At 45.5% G+C, this 15,844-nt stretch overlaps 1 protein-coding gene across 3 annotated transcripts in view; it reads right to left on the bottom strand.

Annotated features, from left to right (window-relative positions):
* LOC138740766 (WD repeat-containing protein 26-like) overlaps positions 1-15,844 on the bottom strand; it is a 123,071-nt gene that overhangs the window by 95,821 nt on the left and 11,406 nt on the right. Inside the window, exon 1 of one of the 3 annotated variants that reach the window (XM_069893843.1) lies at positions 2,118-2,423. The exons of the other annotated variants lie outside the window; for them this stretch is intronic. The gene's annotated coding sequence lies outside the window, so the exon portion shown is untranslated. Of the gene's footprint in view, positions 1-2,117; positions 2,424-15,844 lie in introns of those variants that run through there. 3 annotated transcript variants of the gene reach the window in all.

Here is a 15,844-nt window from a genome sequence, read left to right as displayed (position 1 = left end):
ACAGAGACACTCTTGATAGATGTGCATGACTTGTGGATTGGAAGCAAGCTTCAGTGTGTTTGGTTTGTACCCTTGGAGACCTGCCAGGGAGCTCGACAGAGGCCCTGGAATCAGAGCTGGGAGCTTGAGATAAGAGCAAACATTTTTTTTTTACAGGAGGAAAATTCAGCTCAGTGATGATTGTGTTTTGAACAATTCAGTCAGCAAGAGATTAACAATGGTGATGGAGAGATAGATTCTGGGAGTATTATAGATGGATCAGCCATAATCTCGTGGCACAGGAGAATAGGGGACCGATGAGATTATGGCTGATTTGTAATACTTCCAAGTACAGTTAAACCCCTGGTATTTGGTACCTATGGAGATTGGTAGATGCCAGATAAGTGAATTTTCCAGTTGCTTAAGATTGCGTGTTATGTCCGAATTGGCGTCCTCTAGCGGCGAGTTTGCCAATTTTTATCTATTTAGTTTCCATGATTTTTGTTTTGCCATTTGCTTGAATTTCAGATAATGGAGATTTTATTGTATTTTCCTTCTCTCGACATCCTCGATTATTATTAATTTGGGAAAAAATATCCATGGATTTGTCATGTTTCCACTTCCGAAATGTGATTCTGTTGACTCGGAAATAAAAATGAATTGTCAGACACACAGTTCACTATGATTATTACCAGAATGCACATGAATGTACATAGATTTAGACCTCTATCGATCCCAGGGTTAGTGTTAAATATATTAATGGCTTCAATGACCATTTGTAGGCGAAAAATCCAAATTTCTATCACACTGTGTGTGTGTGTGTGTGTGTGTGTGTGTGTGTGTGTGTGTGTGTGTGTGTGTGTGTGTGTGTGTGTGTGTGTGTGTGAGAAAAGTGCTTCCAAAGTTCACTCCTGAATGTCCTGCATCTACTGTAATATGCGTGAAATAGTCAAATTTTGTGGGTAAAGTTTAGAGGGTCAATAATTACATGCATACAACTTTTGACTGTGCCAAGTACCCATGTTGTTCAGGGCGTCGGGTGCTTGGATGGCTGGGCAGGTGGCAAGTCTTGCAGCTGGAGCATCAGGCGGGTCAAATGGGTGGGCAGGTGTTTGGCTGGAGCCCAGTCAAGAGCCCGTGGTCATGACATTGGGAACTCGGATGTCCAGGACCAGGTGATAAGTCCGTGTTTGGAGGTCAGGAAACTTGGACAGGTGGGCGGCCGTGACTTTGGGACCTCAGGCGGGAGGGTGGCTGTGGCCTGGGCAAGATACAGCAATCAGGTGACAAGACTGCAGATGGGCGGACGGCCTGGGAGTTGATTTTACATGAGGATTTATGGAAAATACCAAAAATGAGGGGGGAGGGTGGGAGGGAGATGGTTGACTTTTACACAGCATCAACTAATCTTTAGCCTGGAGTTGATAATCAGTGAAAGCAGCATCTGTCAGCCCAAAACCTGACAGCCTTGAATTTCCACAGTCCAGGGGAAACAAAGCCAGATCTGTGCAGTTCCCCTTCAGTATGGTTTCTGCAGGTCTACTCTGCTGGACACATCCTTGGATGAGCCCAGAGCTCCAGAAACATGCAGTGCTCCAGGGTAGACTCTAGTCTGGTAGTGTCGCCTGAGGTATGACTTCTAATCTCATGCTCCAGTTCTCTCTGGACAAAAGGCTAGAGACCTAAAGACTAGCTTTGGTTTGACAACATAGAGTTGAAATAAAAAAAATTTTTAAAAGATGTAATAGGCCTTTCTGGCCCATGAGCCCGTGCCACCCAAATTACCTATGCCCCCCCATACTTTTTTTGGAGGGGGTTGGAAGAAACCAAACCTCTTGGAGGAAACCCACGCAGATACAGGGAGAACATAAATTCCTTACAGGCAGTACGGGATTCAAGCCCAGGTCGCTTGTGCTGTAATGGCATTGCTGCCCCAAAATGATCAGAGTGAAGGGGAGATCCGAAAGGGGCCTGATCATCTGCTAAGACCTGAAGAATACACAAGCGTGCTGGAGAAAATCAGCTATGATAGAGTGCCCCAGCCCTTCATCGTGAGCAAAAAGCAGGCAGGCACCTGAATAAAAAGGTGTCTTTTTTCTTTTCTACTCTCCAACCCATATCCACCGATGGCCTCTTACCTGCCAGCCTGCGCTCCTCCCCTTGTGGAATGAGCTGCCAGCTGAAGCCCTGAATGCAGGGTTGATTTTGAGATTTAAGAAAAATTTGGATAGGTACATAATGGGAGGGGTATGGTCCAGGTCAAGGGTCCTGGACAGAATAGTTTGGCTCAGACTGGATGGGTCAAGGGCTTGTTTCAGTGCTATAGTGTTCCATGGTAAAGTCAAATCTTTTCCAAGGACAAAAAAGATGTCATAGTTAGCGCAATGCCGTTTCAGTGCCAGCGACACGGCTTCAAATCACTTCATCTGTGGCTACTGTTGAGGTTTAATGCTTCAGCCTACATTGCTGATAGTTTGGCTCTTCTTTGTGATGTTGCTATACTCAGACAGGGCTCTCTATTGCGTCATCCAAGTCGTTGATAAACCCTGAGACTAATTGAGACCCAATACTTATCCTTGCAGGACATCACCATTTACATCCTGCCAATGAGAGCACATCACCATTATTCCTCTTCTCCCTGCAGCTCATCCAAGTTCCCAGCGGGTCCATATATTGTCTTTGATCTCCTGAACCTCATCAAAAGCTGACCATGCATCTCCTAATCCCCTTTAAATTTTAAATGTGACAGCACAATAACAGGCCCTTCCGGCCCATGAGCATCTGCCACCTAATTACACCTAATTAACTTACAATGTCGTATGGTTTTGAAGGGTGGGGATCTGGTTACCAGGCTGAAAACAAGGTGTCATTCGTCCATTTTGCAGGTGGCCTTGGTTTGGCAGTGGATTATGCTATTTTCTGAGATATTTTATGTTGCGCGATTTTCCCAATGATAGCTCGATTAATCTGGAATTTTTTTGGAACAATGGGGAGGGGAATGGGTAGCAGTTTCAGGCATTTCGGTTGAAGCCCGAAATGCCTTTCGAAAGTGTTTTAAAGTTAGACTTAGACATACAGCATGGTAACAGGCCCCTACGACCCCCATGCTGTCCAATGAACCTACAGCCTCCATATGTTTTGAAGGATAGAAGGAAATCCATGGAGACACGGAGGAGAGTGTTTAGGCAGACTGCGCCAGATTCTAACCCAGGCTGCTGGCAGTGTGACAGCATAGCACTAACCGTGCAGCTCCTGGGAAATTAAAAGGTGAAGATTTCCTGTAAGACCAGAGTGGGAGAAATAGGTGGAAATAAAGAGCAAACAGACAGCTGATTGTTTACACACGAGAACCAGGCTAATTGGAGAAAGTTTAATCGGGACACTGAAAAAAATGAGAGAGCGCAAGAGGAGAAAAATAACACGGTCAGTGAACAGAAAAGGGAATGGAACGTTATTCTGCAGGCAGGTGAACGGGAAAACGGTTGCAAAATAAGACAGAAATCCAGGAGACAGAGACAACGTACAAGCACAGTACAAGCCCTTCAGCCCACAATGTTGTGCTGACCTCAGCAAACTGATACAACAATCCAGACCTTCCCTACCTCACATCTATAACCCTCCATTTTTATTACATCCGTATGCCGAAGAGGGTTTGGAACGTCCCTATTGTAGCAGCCTCCACCAACAACAATGCATTTCAGGCACCCACAGCCTTACCCCTGACCTTAAACAGACATCCTCTGAGGTTTGCCATTGTCGCCCCAGGGAACAGGTGCCAACTTTCCACCTTGTCTTGGCCTCTCATTATCTTGTGGACCTCCATTCAGTCACCTCACATCTTTCATTTTAAAGAGTAAAGCCTTGTTAACCTTGTTAACTCTGTTAACCTTGCCTCACAATCCAGTCAACATCTCTTTTGCACTCTCTACAAAGCTTTCCTGTAATGGATGGTTATCATATTAGAATTCCCCAAGGATGAATATGCAGTTGAAATCTCCATAATGGTGATGTATTTGATATTTCCTATGGGCTAAATGTTGATAGAGATGGTATTGGAACACCTGGCTGCTGGCTGCACTCAGAGTGCATCAGTCACTAGGCCCAGATGGCAATGTATCGTCATTTGCTGGGAGAATCTTTACAGAAGCCTTACCAATTGGCTTTTTCATAGTCAGCCTTTGCATGGAGGCCGGCTTAATAGCCGAATGAAAAGCTATTTCTTACCTTTTCATGCAAGCCCCCGAAAAGCCTGCTCCAATGACCCCTTTCAGCCTGGAGGCAGTTTTCAGGAGGCCATGATGTCATACATATATGCCGAACAATGGCCGACTTCATTAGCCATAATCCCCCACGCAGCTGGAATTGCTTTGCGTTTCCCAGAACGGTTCCAGCTGCGTGGGGGATTATGGCCATTGAGCTGTATTGAGCTGATTGCGCCGACGAGCGGCCCTGAAGGCTGGAGCGGCCGGGAGGGCTGTCACAACCCACCCCAATGGACCCCCCCCCCACAGCTCTGAGGGGGTCATAGAGAGAGAGGGGTTAGTAAGATGGGTTGCGGGCTGACAAAGTGACCACAACATCATCAGCCCGCCCGTAGCCAGGCACTTGCAGTGACATTACATTCATGCTAGGAGCTGACCCTTCCCCTGTGAGAGGGATTGCAGTCGACCAGGGCACATACATGGATGAAAGTCTTTTGATGTCTGTGACAGTATTTAAAGATGGTTTGGGAGGAACTGTTAGAGCAGCTTGCACACATACATTTTAAAACACAGAATACTTGCAGGAGGCAACATAGTATCGACAAAAGCTTGCCTGGGAGAGGATGTGATTTTTGCAGGCAGAGGAGAAGAGCTTTGCTCTCAGAGAGGGAGGATGTGAAACAGAGAGAGGGAGGACTCCGAAATCAGTTCCAGAAGGGACAAGCTGGCAAACTTTGGAAGGCTGTCTGGTCAAAGGAGGAGATTGGTGAAAGGTGACCTGAAAGAAAGAGGATCATCTGGAGAACCCTGAAGGGGGCAAGTTTTGTCAGCAAGACTGATTGAGAAGGAATCAGTTGTAGATGTCTTAGAAAAGGAATCTCTCTCTGAAAACCAGCAAGAATCCTCCTGAGTGGTAACCATTTGCCTGTTAAGCACCAAAGACTGGTGAACTTTTTTAATGCTGACTTGTACAAGAATTGCCTGCAACCAGTGATATCTAAAGAACTTTTCTAATCTTAAATATACATTACACTCACCCACTTAGTATTAGAGGGGGAACTAAGTAGTTAGGTAGGTTAAGTAATAAGTTAGAGTTTAATTCTGTTTTCTTGTTCAATTATAATTAAAAACTACTTTTGTTTAAGTAACCCTGTGTTGTGCATATCCACTGCTGCTGGTGTCTGGGATCCTCTTGAGGTCATAGTTTTAAGCAAAGGGGGAAAATTTAGGGGGATAAGTTGTTGATGCGGGATCAGATTATGTCTTTTAAGAATAAATGGGAGAGGTCTGGAGGGTTATGGAATGGGAGGAGATCAGTGGGACTAGCAAGATGATGGTCAGCACAGACTAAGGGGTCAAATGGCTTGTCCTAAACATAATGGACAAGACCGATGCAGTAAACACAGATCAGCCAGTTTAGCCACAGGGATGTAAAAGGAAAGTTTCAACCACAATAATTAGGGAGAAGAATTAATAGTCAGTCACATAGACACAAATTGCCACTTAGAAAAATGTGGATTGACTGGAAGTCAGCGAGGATTTACTCGAGGCAGATTGTGTGCGACGAACTAGATTTTTTAAAAAAATTAAGTGATAGAGGATCAATGAGGGTAAGGCAGCTGACATGGTATAAATGGATTTGCAAAAGGTATTTAACCTTGCAATAAACATATTATTAAGATGGAAGGCAAAGGTTTAAGAGGCTGTGGATAGAAAATGGTCCCAGTAACAGGAAACAGTGCAACACACCAAATATGCTGGATAAACTCAGCAGGTCACGCAGCATCAACGTTTTGGGCCAGAGCCCTTCGTCAAGGTATCAAAGCAGGATATGTGACTGTGGAAGAGTGTCTGGGTGATCACATGACCTTAGGGTGAAAGAGCAGCCAGAGTTAAGTTTATTATCATCGACTGTACAAGTACAACCCCATGATAGCTGTTCTCCGGTCCTCGGTGCATAAATATGTAAACACACTATCAGACATAACAAACGATACACATGCAACACACACATATTAGTATGAGCAGTTCATTCGGGGGGAGAGGGGCAGTGGGAATGGCTCTCAATGAACTTTGAAAAGAACTTCTTCAGGGTAGGCATCTCTCAAAGGCTTTGCAGCAAAGCAGCCAAATGGAGTTAAACAAGAAAGTCTCCAGAGGCTAGGGTCGAATACCTTTCACAAACTTGCTGGAGAAACTCAGGTCACTCAGTGTCCACGGGGAGTAAAGGGTGAGCAACATTTCAGGCCTGCGCCCTTCCTCAAAAAAGGTAACGGAAACAGTAACTGTGAGAGGTAGTATTGCAGATTGAAAGAAAATGTACAGCAAATGTCCCTTAGGATCAGAATTAAGTCCATGGCATTTCTTAATATATATTAATTACAAAATATATCGGCCAGAATTTCCAAATTAAACTCTGAGGGTATAATGAATCGCAAATAGTGATGGATCAAAAACCAAATACAGACGCACCGGTGGAACAGGCATGGCGTAGATGATGAAATTTAATGCAAAAGCGAGAAGGATAAACAACTCTAAAACTGGTAGTTCAACAGAGAGATGTACAGGTGGATGCTGGGAACCTGATGGAAAACCAGATGTCCCTGCAGCACCTGTGGTGGGGGGGGGGGGGGGAAGGGGGAATAGAAACCGCTAAATATTTCAGTGCTGGCGACCTTTTGTCGGAACGCAGGCCCAAAATGCAGCGCCACACAAAGCCCTAGAGGAACTCTGCAGGGGAGGCAGCATCCACAGAAGGCAATGGACAGCTGAAAATGACAGGAGTAGACACACTTTGGTAGAATAGATGGGCAGAGTATTATTTGGATGGGGAGAAAATTCTAAATTCCAAGATGCAAAGGGACTTGGGAGTCCTCGTGCAGGACTCCCTAAAGATTGACTTCCAGGTTGAATTGGTAGTGAAGAAGATGAATGCTATGTTGGCATTCATTTCTAGAGGAATAGAATACAAGAGGAGGGATGCACCACTGACGCTATAAAGCACTGGTGAGACCTCACTTGGAGTGCAGGGTACAGCTTTGGAGTCTATTTGAGAAAAGACGTTTTGAGGTTTGGAAAGGGTTCAGAAAAGATCTACTGGTATGATTGTCAGCTCTTGGATTGCACTCACTAGAAACATAGAAAATAGGTGTAGGAGGAGGCCATTTAGCCCTTCAAGCCATCATTATAATGATGGTTGATCAGTACCCTGTTCCTGCCTTCTCTCCATACCCTCTGATCCCCTTAGCCACAAGGGCCAAATCTAACACTCTCTTAAATATAGATAAGGAACTGGCTTCAACCACTTCCTGTGGCAAAGAATTCCACAGATTCACTACTCTCTGAGAGATTTTTTTTTTCCTCATCTCAGTCCTAAAAGACTTCCCCCTTTATCCTTAAACTGTGACCCCTGGTTCTGGGTTTTCACTAACATCGGGAACAAACTTCCTGCAACTAGCCTGTCCAATCCTTTAAGAATTTTAAACATTTCCATAAGATCCCCCCTCAATCTTCTAAATTCCAGTGAATATAAGCCTAGTCGATCCAGCTTTTCTTCAACATTGTGGGCTGAAAGGCCTGGTTTTATGTTCCAGGGCCAACTCAAAAATATGGGTTTAGACATTTAAGACAGGGAAGAGACATTTTTCCTTTTGGGCCATTTGTCAGGGGAATCATGCCAGTCAGGTAGGTGGATCCTCAAAGAAACAAAAAAATGCAGATGCTGGAATCTTGAGTCGTCAAGAAGAGACTCTGGTCTCAAGCAGGCCAGGCAGCATCCATGAAGAGAGATGGCGAGTCAACGGTTCAGTGAGAGACCCTTTATCTCGATGAAGTATGAACAAGTGAGACTTGTTCGCAACGGCAATCTGCAATTCACCAAAATTCTTATTTGCTGCAGCTTCACCGACTCAAGTGGGATTTCACCTGACTATGTCTCTCCATGGATGCTGCCTGGCCCACTGAATCTTTCCAGAGGTAAATAAGAGATGCAGGGAAAACAGGAGCAACACACCAAGTGCAGGAGGGACTCAACAGGTCAGGCAGCATTCATGGAAGGCAAGAGATGTTCAGGATCCAGATGAAGGAATTTCAGCCGAAAACATCAACTATTTGTCTTCCATGGATGCTGGGAGCCCTTCCAGGGTCCTTTGCTCACTCGTTGATGGATTCTGTTAAGCAAGAAGTGTAGACCTTGGGAATGAGGGGTCGCCTTCTTCTCCTGATCGAATTGAATGGAGCAGGCCAGAGTAGCAAAGTAGCGTGCTGGCTTGCACCCAAGGAAGAGTCGCTCTGCAGGCTCGGAGGCAGTGCAGGGGCTGCGCAAATGATGCTTCAGGTCATTTTGCCACAACTACCTCCTTAATCATTTTCAACCTGGAGGCAATGAACCTCAACTACACAGAAAGTCCGCAGCCGCAGTGATTGTGGAGCAATGCACAAAAATGCTGGGCATACAGCGTCAAGAGGAAGCAAAGGGGGTTGCAAAATGTTATTTTCAACACTGGTGAGTTGCACAACTGCACAGTGAATTAATTGACCCTGAACCAGAGAGGCCCAGTGGGATTTAATCCAACCAGATAGCCTCACGGTCAATTGGATCTAAAATGATACCAAGGTTACTGCGCAAACAATGGTGGCCCTAGGCGCTGTCAATTGCTGTTAATTTGAGGAGCTTATCTTTGATCAATTTAAACCGGTCTCCAAAGATCATGGTAAATTTACCTTCTCCACCCTTCTCTCTTCCCCCCCACCCCACTCCATGAATTTCAGCATCAAGAATCCTTTCATGTCAAGCATCCACCTGGAGGCCAGCTATAAATGTGGAGGAAAAAGGCTCCTGCGCTGAATTCACATCCAGCAGCGCCTCATAGTGCCCTCCGGAGCCGGAGCCACTGGTGCTGTGGCGCCACCTGTCGTAAATAGGCGACAGAGCAATGGTTGTCTTCCTGACCCATAATCCCCCAATCAGCTGGAACTGCTCTGCGTTTCCCAGAACAGTTCCAGCTGTGTGGGGGAATTTATGGGTAGGGGAGACGGCCATTGCTCTGCCACGCTTTGAGCCGCAGAGAGCTACCCCGAAGGACGAAGCGGCCTGGTGAGGTGCCGGAGCAACTGGCGTCCCAGCTCTGAGGGGATCATGGAGGGAGAGGAGTGAGATGGGTTCACAAGCTGACAGAGTCATCAGCCCGCCCCTAACCAGCCGTTTGTAGTGGCTGTTCATTCACGTGAGGCAGCAGAGCGCAGCACTCCACCAATTACTCTTTCCCGAAAGGGATTGGAGCTGGCTACAGTGCAATCAAGAAGGTAAGTCTCCCAACGTAAGGACGGAGAATCTCCAATTTTACAGTTGGGCCTTTTCTTTGCATGAAAGTTCTGGTCTCCTTACTGGAGAAAGGCTATACTGAGTTTGGAAACTGTGCAGAGGAGATGAAGCAGGTTAGCCCGTGAATCACCTGGGACTGTACTTACTGGAATTCAGAAAAATGGACAAAGGGAGGAAGGTTTAGGGGAGATATCAGGGGTAGGGTTTTTTATATACATAGAATGGTGGGTGCCTACAATGCATTTGCCAGGAGTCGTGGTGGACTGGAACAATAGGGTCACTTAAGACTCTTTGACAGGAACATGGGTGAAAAAAAAATGAGTGGACATGGTATACCTTAAATGGGTTGAAACAACATCAAGGGCTAATGCACCTGTACCATGCTAATAATATTCTATGTTCTAATGAGAGGATCTTATAGAAACACACACAAGGGGGTAGATATGGTAGTGGCAGGCAAGATGTTTCAAGTGGCAGGAGAGACTAGATTGAGGGGATGTCAAGATTCAGGGGAGATTTAGGATGGAGAGCAAAAGGAGCTGCTTCTCCCAGAGGCAGTGAACCTGGTGAATTCTCTGCTCAAGGAAGCAGTAGAGGTGGCCTCATTAAATATGTTTAAAACAGTTAGGTTTTGACACAGTAGGGGAATTAAAGATTATGGGGAAGAAGTGGAGCTGAGTCCACGGCGAAGATGCAATCTGGATCTGCACAAGCTACGTGGGGTCATAATTAAGGTGTCAAAAGTAGAGGAACACCACAGCACAGTACAGGTCCTTCGGCCCTCGATATTGTACCGACCCATATAAGTACTAAATCCTCCCTACTCCGTAACCCTCTATTTCTCTTTTATTCATGTGTCTGAGAGTCTATGAAATGTCCCCAACATTTCACCCTCAACCACCATCCCCGGTAAGGCATTCCAGGCACCCACAAGTCTCTGACGTCTCCCCTAAACTTTCTTCACTCCACTTTGTACATAGGTCCTCTGGTGGTTGCTGATCCCGCCCTGGGAAACAGGCACTGGCTGTCCATCCCATCTATGCCCCTCATAATCTTGATACCAAGGAGAAAGTGGAGACTGAACCCTCCCTTTCAACAATCCAAGACTGAGAGAGAGTTCCACCCCATTAACCCCACCTCCCACTCCTCCCAACCCAGCAACCCAATTCTGTTCAATTTGTGCTCAATTTCCTTTTCAACTTCTAGCTTCTAAGCTCAGTACACAAACATGCTGGAGAAACTCAGCAGGAAGACATTAGATAAATACTGAAGACTGGCGCGGGGAGGTGGGGGGGGGGGGGGGTGGGGGAACCAGATCAACAACAGGTTGATCAATCAAATAAGAGGAGAGGCAAGAATTGATTATGGCTCTGTGAAAAGGATTCAGAGGGAAAAAAGAGAAAGAGACTGAGCTGGTGGAAAGGTGACAGGAGGAGTATTTAACAGAAACCAGACAAGTTGGTGTTTATGCCATCCAGTTGGAGGCACCTGGACGGAAGAAGAGGTGTTGTTCCTCCAATTTGCAGGTGGGTTTTTGTTTTGGAGTAAAAAATAACCAATGTTTCAGGCCTGGGCCCCTCGCCAGGTGTGGAATTAAAAGGTAACCAATGTTTCGGGCCTCGGCCCCTGGCCAGGTGTGGAAGTAAAGGGTAACCAACGTTTCAGGCCTGGGCCCCTCACCAGGGGTGGAATTAAAGGGTAACCAACATTTTGGGCCTGGGTCCTTTATCAGGTGGGGAAGCATAACCAATGTTTTGGGCCTGCGCCCCTCATCACTTTCCTCCCATCAGGAAGATTACTGAGCACGACATCACACGCCACCAGATTCAGGGGCAGTTTCCTTCTCGCCGTTATCAGACTATCTGAATGGACCACTAAATAGTGAAATTATGCTGCCTATGCTCCGTACCAACTAATATCTGCGACTCTGCACTTCTGGGCTGTGTCTGCAATACCGAAACGTGCCAGAGAATCTCAGCAGGTCACGCAGCATCCACTGGAAGTAAAGGGTAACCAATGTTTAGGGCCTGGGTTCTTCATCAGGTGTGTAAGTAAAAGGTGACCAATGTTCCAGGCCTGGGCCATTTGTCAGGAATATCCAAGAGTTTCTCTGGCCCGTTCGTGCATTGTGCTCTACTCCAGCATCTGCAGCCTTTCTCATAACTTTGACTTGTCGTATCATCCAACCACCTGCATCTGGTACCAGTGACCGTAACCTCAAACTGGAAGGAGGATGGCTGCAAGGAGGAAAGTGGTGAATGAGACTGTTCCAAGTGCGAGCACAAAGTTGAAGGACCAAACGGCCTCCTTTCTGTGCCATATGTGCGTACGTTGCAGAACTGATCTTGAGCACAGACTCACAGGAATCGATTCCAGGATTAACATGGAATGATTAGCGCAGCGCCCATGATCGGAACCGGGGTTCAAATTCCGCACTGTTAGGAGTTTGTACGTTCTCCCCGTGTCAGCGTGGGTTTCCCCCTGGGGACTAGTTTCTTCCCACCCTTCAAAATGTTCCGGGAGTAGGTTAATTGGGTGGCACGGGATCATGGGCTGAAAGGGCTTGTTACTGTGCTGTATGTCTAAATTTAAATTTTTAAAAAATTAAACCAAAGAGAATAAAATTGCACAAGAAAGGCATCCATTAATAGAAAATGAAAGGCTCGGGAGTACTGAGGATTTTAAAGGTAATTATAATCAGATGTTGGGGAGACAATTTACTGCCCCTAATGAGGGGCCATTACCTTGGCGGGATGCAGAAGTACTACTGCCAATTCGAAAACAATGCTTTCCATAGGGAACCGAAGGAAACATTCTTGCACAGAGGAAATCTGGAACTCTTCTCTTGAAACACAGGACTGTTAGCACAGCAGTCAGCGCCACGCTTTTACAGTGCCAGCGATCAGGAACTAGGTTGAATCCCACGCTGTCTCTTCTCCCCGTGTCAACGTGAATTTTTCCCCAGTTTCCCTCCCACCCTTTGAAACTTACCAGGGGTGTAGGTTAATTGGGTATAAAATGGGAGGCACGGACGTGGGCCAAAAAGGCCTGTTGTGTTGTTCCATGGCTAAATTTTAAAATTTATTTTATAAATTTAACAGGGGAAGCTCGGGGTAAGAGTAATTCATAAAACAGAGACAAATGTGCTTATTGGGCGAGAGAGAAGGGTCACAGAACCAAAATAAAAACCAGCCAAGATGCATTGAGTTAGGCTGGTGAGACTAAATGGCTCTACTTGGAATAAAACTGAAATTCAATGATCTCACTGAAGCGTGAAGGAATCCAACAAGGATCTAAGTGGACTCTATTTGTTAAATATATGCAATTAAATTTGACTTAAATATGTTTTATGTGTGATATTTTAGATTTGATAACCTTTTTTTATTAGTATTTTTACCTGTTATTTTTTTTTGTTTGTGAGTGTTTTTTTTATACAACATTATTAACTTTATTAATTCTTCTCTCTTTATTTTGGGGGGGGAGGGTGGGGGGTTTAGACTGATTTAAGTTAGGTCGTTAATGCTGTGTTGTAATAATTACTTTATTTTTATTTTTCTTTAAATGTAATTTTTTTGTTTTATTCATGTGATAAAATCTTTAAATAAAGTTTTTTAAAAAAAAGGTTCTAAGTGAGATCATCTGTCTGCTGACAACCCAGAGGGGTTTCAAATTTAATTTATTACAAAAAGAGTTTGGTTTCAGTTGTTGGACCAAAATAGAATTGATAAGTATACAAACACCAATGTAACAGCAATTTTCTGTGGAAATGCCACATTTTGGCTGACAAACACAGGTCCCATTCTCAAGGAAGCAGCTGGACTATTGTTCATTAGCTGCAGAAACCCAACATTTTGTGAGTCCTTCAAGTAGGGGACTGACCTCTCAACTTTAACGGCCAGAGACGGAGGCAAGAGCGTGCTCCATGCATTTTTAAAACTATATTTCTATTGCAACTTTGGCCAGAATATGAGATGAAAGTCCAGTGACTGGGGGGCGGCACGGTTAGTGAAGTGGTCAGTACAACCCTTTATTGCGCCAGCGACCAGGGATTGAATCCGGCAATGACTGTGAGAAGTTGATACCGTCTCCCCGTGTCTGCGCGGGGGCTCCGGTTTCCTCCCACCCTTCAAAACATACCAGGGTTGTAGGGTGACTGGGATGATATTTGGGCAGCATGGGCCTGTGGGGCGGAAGGGCCTGTTACTGTGCTATATGTCTAATTTAAAACATTCTTATTCTGATCATGAAAGGATTCTTCCAGAAAGCTGAAGGCAGCTCACTCAGGAGTGGAAGGGCCAAGGACCACCAACTTCTCACTTTTGGATAAATTCTGCAAACAGTAGACATCTGGTACGTTATAACTCTTAAAGTAGCTCCAAGGATGTCACCCATGACCACTGTGCCAGACCAATGCTGACCCATCAAACACCACGGAAAGCCAGGTCATCTGATCAGTTGTGGGAAGCTTCCCGAGTGCAACTCATCATAGCAGTGCCGCTGATGACAAAAGTACTACAGAGGCTGCAGTGAAATTAGAACAAAGCACAACTCTCATCAAGCCCAAGTGGAGAGTCTCTCCACCACGGGGCCAAGACAGATGGCAATGTGCCATACCCCAGCCTCCAGCTGAATCACTGACCCCATGCCAGCAAGGAACCCATTGTTATAAGGAATCACCAGTTGGCAGAACAAATGCAGGCTCCAGGATCACACGCCCGTGGAAGTAAATGAACCACGGGTAAAATGATTTATGTCAGATCTCTCTCCAGGCACTAACCTACCTTCCAGCACGAGGAAGTTAGAATAATAATGAGCACGCATGCAGCAATACAGTGAAGCCTCTGTACTTCACAATCAATCCACAATTATAAAACTTTGGTTAGAGTGCACTTGGAGTTTTAGAGGCCTTTCAGCCCACAATGTTGTATCAACCTAGATAACCCTACTCAACAATCTAATTTAGACATACAGCATGATAATGAGCCATTTCGGCCCACAAGTATGTACCAGGGATGTAGGTTAATTGGGCAGCACGGACTTGTGAGCTGAAAGGCCTGTTACCATGCTGTATATCTAAATTAAAAGGTTGCCCACCTCTGATCTAAACCTTCCCTCCTTCAGATCTGTAACTCTATTTTTCTTTCATCCGTGTTACTGTCTAAAGCCACTTTCAGGTGGCCAGAATATTCTACCCCAATGCGGCTGTCGGGTGTCCATCTGGAAGTGGAGAACCCAGCCAGGAGGAGCACTTATCTCACCCTCCTCCTGTAGGTCTATTCTTTGGCTTGGAGAATCCCCCGTTGCACCTGAAAGCAGCAGTGGGACGGCGGCCACAGTTGCCGACATTCGCTCGGATGCGGCTCTCCTTCAGCCGGCAAGTTCAGTGACAGAAAACCGTCTTCTCTGCGGCCACCTGAATGTCCTACCTGCATTCCCCCAGCCACGTCTGCCAGCACATTATCTGCGTCCGAGCACCTTAAGAGCTTAACGGCTCTTAAATGTACCCATTGTATTGGCCTCCACCACCACCCCCTGCAATGCATCCCAAGTGCCCACCACTCTCTGTGTAAAATAAAAAGACATCTGACATCTGCCCTCATCTTGTACAGGTCCTCTGGTGCTTGCTATCCCTGCCTTGGGAAAAAGGCACTGGCTACCCACCCTACCTATCCCTCTCAGAATCTGGCAGACCTTTATTAAGTCGCCTCTCATTCTTCTTCATTCCAAAGAGTTAGCCTTACCTCAGGTTCTCCAATCCAGTCAATATCCTGGTCAATTTCATCTTGAACCCTCTCCATAACTTTCACATCCTTTCTGTGATGAGGTATCCAGAATTGAAAACAATATTCCATAGAACATTACAGCAAAGTAAACAGGACCTTCGCCCCTAGTCTGTGCCAAACTATCATTCTGCCTAGTACCTCTCCCCTCCATGTACCTGTCCAAATTCTTCTTAAATGTTAAAATTGAGCCTGCATTCACTACTTCAGCTGGCAGCTCGCTGCACACTCCCACTACTCTTTGTGTGAAGACGTTCCCCCAAACCCTTTTACCCTTAATCCATGTCGAAAGCCGAACTACGTTTACTCTATCTGACCCCCTATAATTGTGTATGCCTCTATCAAATCATTCTTCTATGCTCCAGGGAGTAAATTCTTAACCTGCTGAACCTTTTGGTTCTCAAGCTACGGCAACATTCTAGTAAATCTTTGTCCTCTTTCAATCTTATTGAAATATTTTATCTCTTTCCTGTAGTTAGGTGACCAAAATTGCACACAATACACCAAATTTGGCCTCACCAACTTTACCATAACATTCCAACTCCAAGACTCAATACTTT

This window comes from Narcine bancroftii, chromosome 8, assembly GCF_036971445.1.
Source record: "Narcine bancroftii isolate sNarBan1 chromosome 8, sNarBan1.hap1, whole genome shotgun sequence".
Taxonomy (NCBI): domain Eukaryota; kingdom Metazoa; phylum Chordata; class Chondrichthyes; order Torpediniformes; family Narcinidae; genus Narcine; species Narcine bancroftii.
This window is presented reverse-complemented; position numbering and strand designations above follow the sequence as displayed.